The sequence below is a fragment of the Meriones unguiculatus genome, chromosome 16 (genome assembly GCF_030254825.1).
Source record: "Meriones unguiculatus strain TT.TT164.6M chromosome 16, Bangor_MerUng_6.1, whole genome shotgun sequence".
Classification (NCBI taxonomy): Eukaryota; Metazoa; Chordata; class Mammalia; order Rodentia; family Muridae; genus Meriones; species Meriones unguiculatus.
This window is the reverse complement of record NC_083363.1, coordinates 56,277,264-56,289,743: the sequence shown is the minus strand read 5'-3', so window position 1 is coordinate 56,289,743 and position 12,480 is coordinate 56,277,264. Positions and strand designations below refer to the sequence as shown.

The following is a 12,480-nucleotide window of genomic DNA, read 5'->3' as shown; positions in this document are numbered from 1 at the left end:
CTAAAAAAAAATAAAAATAAAAAGACAAATAAGCAAAGAGTTCTTTGTTAGAAGAAAATAAAACTTTTTGATGCCAAAAGACAGCAGTGTGAATATGGTCCCCTCTGCCTTCCCAAAAACCTCCAAATAAGAATCTGACCTCTGGCCAGGAGGTGGTAACACACACCTTTGATCCCAGCACCCAGGAGGCAGAGGCAGCCTTGCCTACAGAGTGAGTTACAAGACAGGCAGGACTTCATAGAGAAACTGTCTCGAAAAATAAAAATAAAGCAAACAACAAAACAAAGAATCTGAAATCTGGAAGGTTCCTCACAGATTCAGGCTGACTTCAAAAACAAAAAGAACTATGAAACAAAGAACACATACAATAAACTTCAAATAAAAGTCTGTTAGTGTTTGTTGTAGTTTTATTTCATTTTACTTATGTTCTGAGACATAAGTAATCTTGAGACGTTAAGACATCCTGGCCTGGAACTCACTTAGTAGACTGGGCCAGTCTTCAACTCTCAGAAATCTCCCCTGCTTCAGATCCTCACGCTGGACTACAACTGTGAGCACCCACATACAGTTTGAAGTTTTCCGTGTGGAAAGGTTGAAGACAGCAGAAACCAGGGAACTTTTGTTTGCAGCCTGATACAGATTGTTTTAAAGACCATCTCACGGGTGTTGTTTGATTAGTAAGAACATCAGTAAGCATCTCTAAAACATGGGGTGGGGGCATTTTTTTCCTCTCCAAAATCTCAATATTATGGTTAGCAAAACATCTAATTCAAATGTATAAATGTCTTGTGTTTGCCGAGTCCTCTCAAGAACTCTTCCTCTGTGACACTGGTGTGTTCATCCATCCACCAAGTGCATCCTCACCACATTTGATTGGCAGATCTTGGAAATCTCCTTTTCTACAGGTTAATAATTTATTGGTTGCAGGAACTAGGGATTTTGTCCTAGAACTTTCAGCAGTATGGTTTTCCTCTGCTGTATTTTCAACCTTAACAAATAACAAGTGCTTCTGTCCCTGGAATTCATGTATTGAAGCTACCAGTTTAAATCATGCTGACACCTGCCCATAGTATTCTTTTTATTCGGGATTATTTTGAATAGTCTTTGCTTTCTCTGTTTCCACATAAATTTTAAGATTCTTTTTTTCCTATGTCTGGGAGGAAACCCTAGAATTTTTATTAGGATTGCATTAAATTTTAGATTGCTTGGTGGGATGGTAATTTTCACAACATTATTTCTTTCAAGGTTTGAGTATGAAAAAAAAATCTTTCCATCTGCTAGTGTCTTCCTCGGTTTCTTTCTTCAGTGTCTAAAAGTTTTGATTATAAAGGCCTTTCTTTTTTTTTTTTTTTTCAAAGATGTATGTATGTATTTTTGCCTGCAGGTTTACGTGTGCTAGAGGAAGCTAGAAGAGAGCACGTGGCTGCTGGGAATCAAACCTTAGTCCTTGGTACAGCAACAAGTGCTCTTAACCACTAGGCTATATCTCCAGCCTCTTTCATTTGTTTGATTAGATGTTGGTCATTGAGGTCCTAAAGGACCCAAAATAGTGGCTCTTGCCATTCCTCTTGGTTGCCCACCTTAATTACATTCTGAGACTGTAAGACACCATGGCTGCATGAAACAGAGAAATTAGGCTGAAACTGAGCTAGAAGCTTCCTCCCTGCTAGCTAGATTTCACAGTACAAAAGGTTCCATACAAGCTGCTAGGAAAGAAGAGAAACAATCCTACCCAGCTGTGAACCATAGCCACCAACCTGTCAGGCAGCATGGGCTTACTGTTGCAATAGTGGCTGTTATAATGGAATTCACTACTTTCTGGATTAAATACTTGTTCCATAAGAGGGAATTCATGCCTGGTATTGTAAATCCAATCAAAAACTCACAGCAAAAGATATCTTAGGGGGAAACATTCTACAGCTCTTTAGCAAAATTTACCCAGCAACAATTTGCCTTCTAAATAGTTATATTTACCCTCAGACAAATGCTACTTGAGGCCTTAATTAGAGAAGTTTCTTTTCACAATGAGTGGCAGTAAATGCAGAAGATGCTGTGAATAAGTGATGTCAAGGACCTTAGCAACCCAGAAAACATCAAGGAAGAAGGGACAGACAGAATGTAAGAGCCAGAAGACCTTAAGAAGGGCTGTAAAAGGACGACATCCAGGAAGGACACAGCCAATAACGTTGTGGTCCCACGGAAGTTACAGCTGTCTGCAATGGACCTGCACAAGACTGGGCCTGTCAACAGTCAACCACTGATGAAGAAGGGCTCAGAGGGCCCTGCCATTCCCTCCTGACCCACAGGCCACTGACAGACTCTGGGAAAGGGCAGTCATTGTCTTCTGCTGTGTGTGTGTTGATGCTCAGGCTTCAATAGACAGTGCCTGGCACTTCAATCGAAAACAAAAGCGAACAGTAAGACAGCTACCTGTTCAACTAAGTCTAAATCCTGTGGCTCTGCAGGTACCAATGTGCTGATTCTGAGTGAAAAGAGAGCAGGGGAGATGCTTCAATTTGTAACATGCCTACCATGGGAGCATGAGGGCCTAAGTTTGGATCCCCGGTCCCCACATAAAAGCTGGGTGCGTGAAAGTTCATGACCTCAGTGCCAAGAGAAGTAGAGACAGGAAGATCTCTGAGACTCATGAGCTAGCCAGTCTAGGCCCCAGGATCAGTGGGAAATGCTGGCTGAAAAAAAAAAACAGGTGAAGAAATAATCAAGAAAGACAAAGACACTACATCAACTTGGCAACCTCCACATGCAAGCATGTGACACACCTACTCACATGCATGCATAAACACTATGTGCACATACATACACGTGCAAACATCCACTCACATACATACATATACACGCGTGTACATACCCACAGAGATTTTATAGGCTATCACAGTGTAGGCGTGTTAGTGAATTATTCATTCTTTTCACATTTCAATGACAATTTTTTAAACAAATTCATTCTATTTTGAAGTTGTCATTTCCAATTCAATCTTAGAATTACAGATATATTCTTTTTTTAAGATTTATTTATTTATTATGTATACAATGTTCTGTCTGCATGTACACCTGCATGCCAGAAGAGAACACCAGATCTCATTATAGATGGTTGTGAGCTGCCATGTGGTTGCTGGGAATTGAACTCAGGCCCTCTGGAAGAACAGCCAGTGCTCTTAACCTCTGAGCCATCTCTCCAGCCCCTACTGAGATTTTCAAAAAGTTCTCTTTTCATATGTGGTTCTTTGAATGAGAATGGTCCCCTTAGGTTCATATATTTGAATACTTAGTACCTAGATGGTGGAACTGTTTAGGAAGGATTGGAAGGCATGGTGTGTTGGGGGCGTGTCACTGGAATGGGATCTGAGGTTTCAAAAGCCCACTCCACTCCTAGTCAGCTCTGTCTTGCACCTGCGGATGGAGAGGTGAGCTCTCAGCTACTGCACCACTGACATGCCTACCTGCAGGCACATGATGATCATGGACTCACCCTCCAAAACTGAAAACCTACTAAACTCTTCTTTCTAAAAGGAGCCCTGGTCATGGTATCAGCCCTCTGGAATGGTTTAGAGGCATTAAAGAAGGTAACATTTGAAAACTTAAGAATTAGACATGAGAAAAAAGGTCCAGAGAGATGAAATTGTGAATGCAGAAAAGAAAACTGCTAGTTATGGAGCAAGGGACCCACACAGCAATAACAGCAGGACCGCCTGTGCCTCAACATCCTGGGAGGAAAATCCAGCAACAGGAGACAGTGAATCAGAAGACCTCTCACATTCCCACAAGCTCTCCAGCCTCTGGTCCATGAGAACCAAGCGTGACACAGGTGAGCTAAACTTCATCCACCTCACTATGATACAAGACACGGCCTTAAATTAATCTTTAAAAAGAACCCGATAAATCAAATCCCAGGTAAAAATGTGTATCAAACCTTCTAGCGGCAGGATAAAAGAGACTCCATTGTTATAGTGGTTAAAGGAAAGGCTCTTGAGTCCTACCTTCTCAGAGCAATTTTCAGGTTATTCTGTTTGGAGGTAAAATAATGAACCGGGATCCACAGCTATCCACAAAAACTAAAGTGTGTATGAGGGATGTTTAGTTTATTTTACTTAGCACTTAAGGAATATATGTTTGCTTTGTTTTAAAGTAACAAGGGCCCTGAACACAAGGAAAACAAACAAATGACAAGAAGCCTTGCCATAGTCAAAATGTTCCAAGAGAAATAGGACTTACTAGCTATGCTTCTTGTCTCTGATTGGAGCACATGAATCCCTTCACCAAGTTTATGGTTTCATGAATAGTTTGGGAGACCAAAGCATGCATTCATTTGCACTTTTCAAGAGGTAGAGCTCAATTGTCTTGCATGCTGAATATGGCGCACCAATTATTTACAGACTTTTGATAATAATCAGGTGACATCTTTTAGAAACATCTATTAATTGAGAACCTAAAAATACTAATATAACAATGAGCAACAAGAACTCTGTAACTGAATGAGCATCACTTAATAAGTTCTCTTTAGATGCAGTGGCTAAGAGCACTTGCTCTTCTTACATAGGATCTGGGTTCACGTCCCATAACTTACATGGTAGCTAACAACTGTACCTCAAATCCAGGAAGATCTGAAGCCCTCTTCTGGCCTCTGCAGGCAGCGTGCTAACACACTACACGGACATACATACAAGTAAAATGCCCACATACATAAAATAAAAATAAATGAATCTTAAAACATACAATCCTTGTTAGGCAGTTACCAAAAAGAAATTCTGACTTCACTCAATAAATTCATTCCCTAGAAATGCAAAAAGGAAAAGGAAGCAGATGACTCTTTTAAGAACTCTGCATTTGTTGATTAGTTACCAACAGTCCAAGCCTTCTGATGAAGGGGAAGTATCCTGAGGTCATGCAAATAAAGCTGCTTAGTACTGTATATTTAAAAAGGAAGGGGAAAGGGAAATCCACTCAACACAAGCAGGAAAAAAACAAAGAGGCAGACAACCAGCCACATTTATAATATAATAAAGATCAAAGACTGTGCTTGGTTGGCAAGCCTGACAAAGATGTGCGAAAATCTTACTAAAGTTAACTTATAAAAACTAAAACTATGTAATGTTCCAAAGTACCCCACAGCCTTACAACCACCTAAGGAGCAGTGCAGACACACAAGCAGAAAATATCCCCAAGATGCCGACAAGCAAACAACAGAAGAGAACGGCAAGACAAGGAACCAGTTTCGCAGAGGACACAGGAAGGCAAGGAGTGATAAATGGGACTGGAAAATCCTCTTATGCTATTTTCTCTCATCTCTACTTGAACAGCCTTTCTTAATCTAACGTGAAATCAAAGTTAAAAGCCCTGGAACCATCTCTGCTTAGCCATTTCTGTTTCCAGAGAGAGTGTTAAGAGACTACAAGAGAAAAGTAGATCAAACCTTTTTTTTTTTTTTTTTTTTTTTTGGTGGGGGTAGAGTGGGGGTGAGACCAGGTCCCACTATGTACCTCTGGCTGCCCTCAGACTCATAGGATCCCCCTGCCTCTGCCTTAAGTGCTGAGATCAAAGGTGTGTACCACCACGCCCTGCTTAGAGCAACATTAACCAAATCATGAAAGGACTATTAGCGATTCTAGAGTCACATTACCAGAGAGATGAAAAATCATTCATGATGTTTCCCCCTATCACATTTGGGTTCCACTTACAGCAGAAGAGAGGGAAGTGAATACAGAGAGCAGAGCGAGGGGCCAGAATCAGCAATTACCTTGTTTGAGGCTAGTCTGGAAAGCGGGCGGCCTGTCGCTTCCTGGAGTTCATCTGCAATGACCGGCTGAACTCTACTCCTTACAAGGATCCCTCACACGTAAGCTAAGTGAAAGTTCACCGCTTGCAGAGAAGCGTTTAGAACAGAGGGAAAATGTACCTCCGAGCAGCTTCAGGCCATGCTTCCCTACTTCAGCGCTAACAGCTCTCCTCCCAGACTCTCACATTGAGTCAGAGAGAACCAAGGTTCAGCTCCCACTCACTTCCTGGGCCATCTAAACCTTCTCTTCCTGGGCCACCTAATCTAGATTGTGGACTTGAGAACATCTTTGTGCAAATGACTCCCAAATCCAGATTCACATCTTCTATAACAGACATTCTTTAGGCTATCTTGTAGACACTTCAAACTTAACATTCAAAATCCTAAATTTTTGTTTTCCCTAATTTGAACCTAAGCCTGTTTCTTCTTCTCTGTTATTAATCACTCCCTGGATTTTCGAACTTAATAAACAAGCATCTTGCGGCAGGAGCTCAGAAGTATTCCTAGGTGATATTCCTGCCAGAGGCAGAAGCAAGCCACAGCTTGGACAACCATGGAGGAGCATTAGCAGCCAAGGGCAGAGGTCTAACTCTAAGCCACAGAGAAATGTAGGCAAAAGAACTAGAATCTGTGAAATAAAGCAGAAATAGATTTAAAAAAACAATCCTGGAACCTTTATGTCCCTGTGCCTGAGAGCTGCCATTACATCCCTGTGACTACACATTAGAACCAAGGTTCCTGGGTTCCCTAACACAGAAGAGCAAGCCAGTAATGAGTACAGCAAAAAATAAGATTTAGGGCTTATCTACTGCTTCCATCACCATTTAAAAATAGGTTTTGGGGGAAGAGTCTAGAACTCATTAGCACATGAGACAACTCCCTGAACAGAACACCAACAGCACAGGCTCTAAGAGCAACAATCAATAAATGGGCCCTCATGAAACTGAAAAGCTTCTGTAAAGCAAAAGACACTGTTGTCAGAACAAAACGACTGCCTACAGATTGGGAAAGGATCTTCAGCAATCCTATATCTGACTCTAATATCCAGAATATATAAGGAACTAAAGAAGTTAAAAAGCAACAAATCAAGTAATCCAATTAAAAAATAGAGTACAGAGCTAAACAGAGATTTCTCTGTAGAGGAATACAAAATGACAGAGAAATACTTAAAGAAATGCTCAACGTCCTTAGCCATCAGGGAAATGCAAATCAAAACAACCCTGAGATTTCACCTGACACCCATTAAAATGACTAAGATCAAAAATTCAAGTGACAATGCATGCTGGAGAGGATGTGGAGAAAGGGAAACCCTCCTCCATTGCTGGTGAGAATGTGAACTTGTACAACCACTTTGGAAGTCAATCTGGCACTTTCTCAGACAATTAGGAATAGAGCTTCCTCAAGATCCAGCTATACCACTCTTAGGCATATAGCCAAAATATGCTCAAGTACATAACAAGGTCATTTGCTCAACCATATTTGTAGCAGCTTTATTCGTAATAGCCAGAACCTGGAAAGAACGCAGATGCCCCTCAACAGAGGAATGGATATAGAAATTGTGGTACATTTACACAATGGAATACTACTCAGCAATTAAAAACAAGGAAATCATGAAATTTGCAGGCAAATGGTAGAATCTAGAAAAGATCATCCTGAGTGAGGTATCTCAGAAGCAGAAAGATACACACAGTATATACTCACTTATAAGTGGAATTAGACATGTCATGTAGGATAAACATACTGAAATCTGTACACCTAAAAAAGCTAAGCAAGAGAGGACCCTGGGTAAGGTGATCAATCCTTACTCAGAAAGACAAGCAGGATGGACATTGGAAGAAGGAGAAAACAGGAAACAGGACAGGAGCCTACCACAGAGGGCCTCTGAAAGACTCTACCCAGAAATGTATCAAAGCAGATGCTGAGACTATTAACCAAACTTTGGGCAGAGTGCAGGGAATCTTAGGAAAGAAGGGGGAGATAGTAAGACCTGGAGAGGACAGAAACTCCACAAGGAGAACAACAGAACCAAAAAATCTGGGCACATGGGTCTTTTCTGAGACTGTTTCTCCAACCAGGGACCATGCAAGGAAATAACCTAGAAACCCTGCTCAGATGTAGTCCATGGCAGCTCAGTCTCCAAGTAGGTTTCCTAGTAAGGGGAACAGGGACTGTCTCTGACATGAACTCAGTGGCTGGCTCTTTGATAATCTCTCCCTCAGGGGGGAGCAGCCTTGCCAGGCCACAGAGAAGGACAATACAGCCAGTCCTGATGAGACCTGAAAAGCTAGGGTCAGATGGAAGGGGAGGAGGATCTCCCCTATCTGTGGACTTGGAGAGGGGTATGGGAGGAGTTGAGGGAGGGCAGGTGGGATGGGGAGGGAATGAGGGTGGGGGCTACAGCTGGGATACAAAATGAATAAACTGTAATTAATAAATAAAAAATTAAAATTTAATTAAAAAATGGGTTTTGACTGATATAATTGTTTTTTGTTTTTGAGGGTTTTTTGTTATTGTTTTGTTGTTGTTGTTTGTTTTATTTTCCTGAGACAGGATTTCTCTGTATAGTCCTGGCTCTCCAGGACTAGCCTGGCCCTGAACTCAGAGATCCGGCTGCGTCTGTCAACTGAGTGCTGGGATTAAAGGCATGCCACTACTGCCCAGCTGACAGATGTTATTGTTTGAAACACAAAGATTTCATGTCCACAGCATCTGTCACCTGTTCAGGTAGGGCCATTGTGGTTAAAATATTCAGGAGGTAGATGAGAAATGAGAACATGCAGAATTCCCCATTTTTCCCTTAACATTCTCAAGTCCAGAGGACCTGGGTTTATATGCCTGCCCTGCTTTCTACCAAGTATAAGTTTCCTACTCTGGAAATGGAGAACTGCTAGAGGAATTAAATGAGAAGCCAAACAGAGAAGAGCACAGGGAACATGGCCCGGGAAGCGGGAGGCAAACACGTAGGGATACAAGTCTCCTCACCACAGCAGTGAAAGCCGCTGTGGTCCTACTCGGGAAAGCCCGCCATGCTCTCCTAGGTCGGAAGCGCAGTGCCTTGTCTGTGGCACCGTCTGAAGGCTGTGAAGTGAAGGAGGCAGAGCCTGGCTGGAGGACAGAGCTCGAAGGCGATTTCTGCTTCCTGCCAGGGGCCACCCTGCGCTCCGTCCTGCCTGAGCTGTGTGAATGTGAATGTGAATGTGCTCCTACCATCAAAGACCGGGCTGTCCTGCTTTGCCTCTCTTAGTAATAGAGTGCAACCTTCTGAAACCAGGAGACAAAATACAGACTCCCCTCTTGTTTCTATGTTGGTTCACAGCAATGAAAAAGTGATTAATGCAGTATTTAAGGGCTCTGGGATTGAGAAACCAGAGAGCGTTTTGTCAATAATACAAAAGCACAAAGGAGGAGCTGGATCTGATTGTCTTTCCTGCTCCAATGTGGTTCAAGATATCGAAGCATGACAATGACAGACCCTAAAATAGACATTAAATCTCAAGACACATTTACTGAGAGAAAATCAGGATAAACTGGCTGACTAACTACTCAGCTTTAGAGACAGCTAATTCCCCAAAGGAGTGACATAAGAAGCGCATGTATTATTAATTAAGCTTCTATTAGTGATCCCCATTACACGTCTTACAGGCATACTTAAGTATAAATCATGAATCCAGCAGTGAAAGGCCCGAACGCATTCCACATGACGTGTCATCCTGAATGTAGTCCTACTACAGGATGCCTACAATGGTCGTGTTCTTGCCTCCTCCTTCCGTGCTGGGGAGCAAACCCACACCTGTGTGCCAGCCGAGTGAGCACTTTACCACCGAGCTACAATGGCCTCAGCCACTTCCCTATTTTCTGACTCTTCCCTGCAGCTACTCTGCCAGTCTTTCTTACTAACGAGTCTTATTAAAACTGCTACTCGCAATGCCTGTAAGTGGTTCGCAGAAAGCCATCCAAATAGCCCCGGATCGCTGTGCTTGATGCGACATCATCCCACCTCCCAGCCAAAGCTGGAGGTCATTTTTGCAGCAGTATGTGGCAGCACTGACTTTATCCAAATGCAGAGGTGAAAAAAGGAGCAAGTTTGGTCCCATGTTGAACGGAGCATCGCAGCAGGTAACTAAATCCACCAGAGGACGTAGACCGTTCGGTCCACAGGCAACATAAAAACGGGAATGTTAGCAGTGAGCGGCCAGATACTTCAAAAGTTTGCACAGGAATCATAGGAAACAGGCAGTCAACAGTCTCCTCGCTGCTGACTGACAACTTCTGGTCTCCCGTAAAACATATCAGAGGGACAATCAGAAGGGGAAGTGGGCACCACCTGCCCCAGAGCATGCACGCCAGGATTTGGGTAGCCTCTAGTACTCTCCCCTCCTGTAACCTCGCCCTCCACCCCAGCGGCTCCTTCAGAAGGAAGTGGAGTAAAAGCCATCCTCCCATTCCCTAGCACTAGGAACAGATGTCCGAGTTGAGGCCTGACACCTTGAAGACCTGCTGCCCGTGCTGCATGTTTCACCTCCCCAACGCCAGCGTGCTCCCCTGGCCGGGCGCCTGCGTGAAGCACGGGAAGTGAAGTCCAAACCAGGGGTCCTGTGGAACCGCTTTGGCCCCAGTCAGCTTCTGCAGATTTCTTTGGTATGTATTTCTCTTATGCAAACGGTTCTCCATACTCCTTCTGCCTAAACACACCAGCCCCGACCTAGCAATGCCTGCCTATGTCTCAAACACCGATAACAGGTCCTTGTCATTAGCAGCTCTGTTGCACATGATTCATCATCAGCATGACCCTTCTGCTGGTCTAGTTGCTAAGCCTATTCCCTCATGTGCCTGCCACCCAGGGGCCCCAGTGAAGTGGCATCTGCGGTTTTACGGTTTGCAGAGGCATTATCAAGTCCAACCTTGGCAGTTCCCTGAGGGTGTCAGCATAGGAAATGGCCGTAGTAGGCTCAACAGAGCATGAGGAAGAGCCAGGTGAACCTATCTTTTAATCCTAACAATACACTCATTGCAGTTCCAGAAACATTATTTTTTTTTAATTTTTATTAATTACACTTTATTCACTTTGTATCCCTCTGTGGCCCCCCTCCTCCCCTCCGAATCCCACTCTCCCTCCCCTTTCTCCACACATGCCCCACCCCAAGTCCACTGATAGGGGAAGTCTTCTTTTCCTTCCTTCAGATCCTAGTTTATCAGGTCTCATCAGGAGTAGCTACACTATCTTCCTCTGTGGCCTGGTAGGGTTGCTCCCCCTCAGGGGGAGGTGATCAAAGAGCAGGCCAATCAGTTCATGTCAGACAGTCCCTGTTCCCATTACTATGGAACCCACTTGGACACTGAACTGCCATGGGCTACATCTGTGCAGGGTTTCTAGTTTATCTCCATCAATGGACCTTGGTTAGAGTATCAGTCTCAGAAAGGACCCCTGTGCCCAGATTTTTTGGTTCTGTTGCTCTCCTTGTGGAGCTCCTGTCCTCTCCAGGTCTTATTATTTCCTACTTCTTTCATAAAATTCCCTGCACTCTGGCCAAAGGTTGGCCATAAGTCTCAGCATCTGCTTTGATACCCTGAACAGTAGAGCCTTTCAGAGGCCCTCTGTGGCAGGCTCCTATACTGTTCCCTGTTTTCTACAAACAACCTAGATGCCCCTCAACTGAGGAATGGATACAGAAATTGTGGTACATCTACACAATGGAATATTACTCAGCAATGAAAAGCAAGGAAATCATGAAATTTGCAGGTAAATGGTGAAAACTGGAAAAGATCATCCTGAGTGAGGTATCCCAGAAGCAAAAAGACACACAGAGTATATACTCACTCATAAGTGGATATTAGACATATAATTTAGGATAAACCTACTAAAATCTGTACACCTAAAGAAACTAATCAAGGAGGACTCGGGCAAAATGCTCAAACCCCATACAGAAAGGCAAAGAGGTTGGACATCAGAAGAAGGAGAAAACAGAAATATTATTTTAAAGCTTTCAAAAAGCATTTCCTGAGGCCCAAATCCTTAATTGTCAGTGTTGGTTAGAAAACCCATGTGCCAGAACCAACCAGGACAAAAATATCAGAACACCTAGAATAATGTGCTTAGAAAATGAGGGTATCATGCCCCTGCTGATCTCCAGCGCCCCAGGGAAAGCAGTGCTGCTGTCACTAGTCACACAGGACACTTGGTTAGTGTCTTAGTCACGGTTATATTACTGTGACAAACCATGACCAAGGCAACCTAACCTATACAAGAAAGTATCTAATTTAGGGCTCACAGCTCCAGCGGGTAGAGTCTATGGTCACTGCAGGGAGCAGAGCAGCAGCTAGGCAGTCATGACTCTGAAGCCAAGGCTGAGAGCTTACACCTTGAAACCACAGCCACCAGGCTGAGAGAGAGGTGACTGGGAATGGCTTAGGCTTTTGAAACCTCAAAATCCATACCGAGTGACACACCTTTCCCAACAAGGCCATACCTCCCAATCTTTCCCAAGTAGTTCCACCAAGAGGAGTTGGGGGGGCATTCAAATATATGAGCCTATGGGGGCCGTTCTTATTCAAACCTACACGGTTAGGGAGGCAGAGCTCCTGCCTTCCTACAGTTGCAAGGCCATGGTTGGAAGGTCTCCCAGAGTTACCCTGAGCTGGCTTTACCAGAAAGCTGAGGCTTCCCCAGCCCTAGAAAAGGGGACCATCGG

The 12,480-nt window shown here is 43.6% G+C and overlaps 1 protein-coding gene across 9 annotated transcripts in view; it reads right to left on the bottom strand.

Annotated features, from left to right (window-relative positions):
• The window catches only part of Dst (dystonin), a 405,488-nt gene that overhangs the window by 335,636 nt on the left and 57,372 nt on the right, over positions 1 to 12,480 (bottom strand). The gene's annotated exons all lie outside the window — the stretch shown is intronic.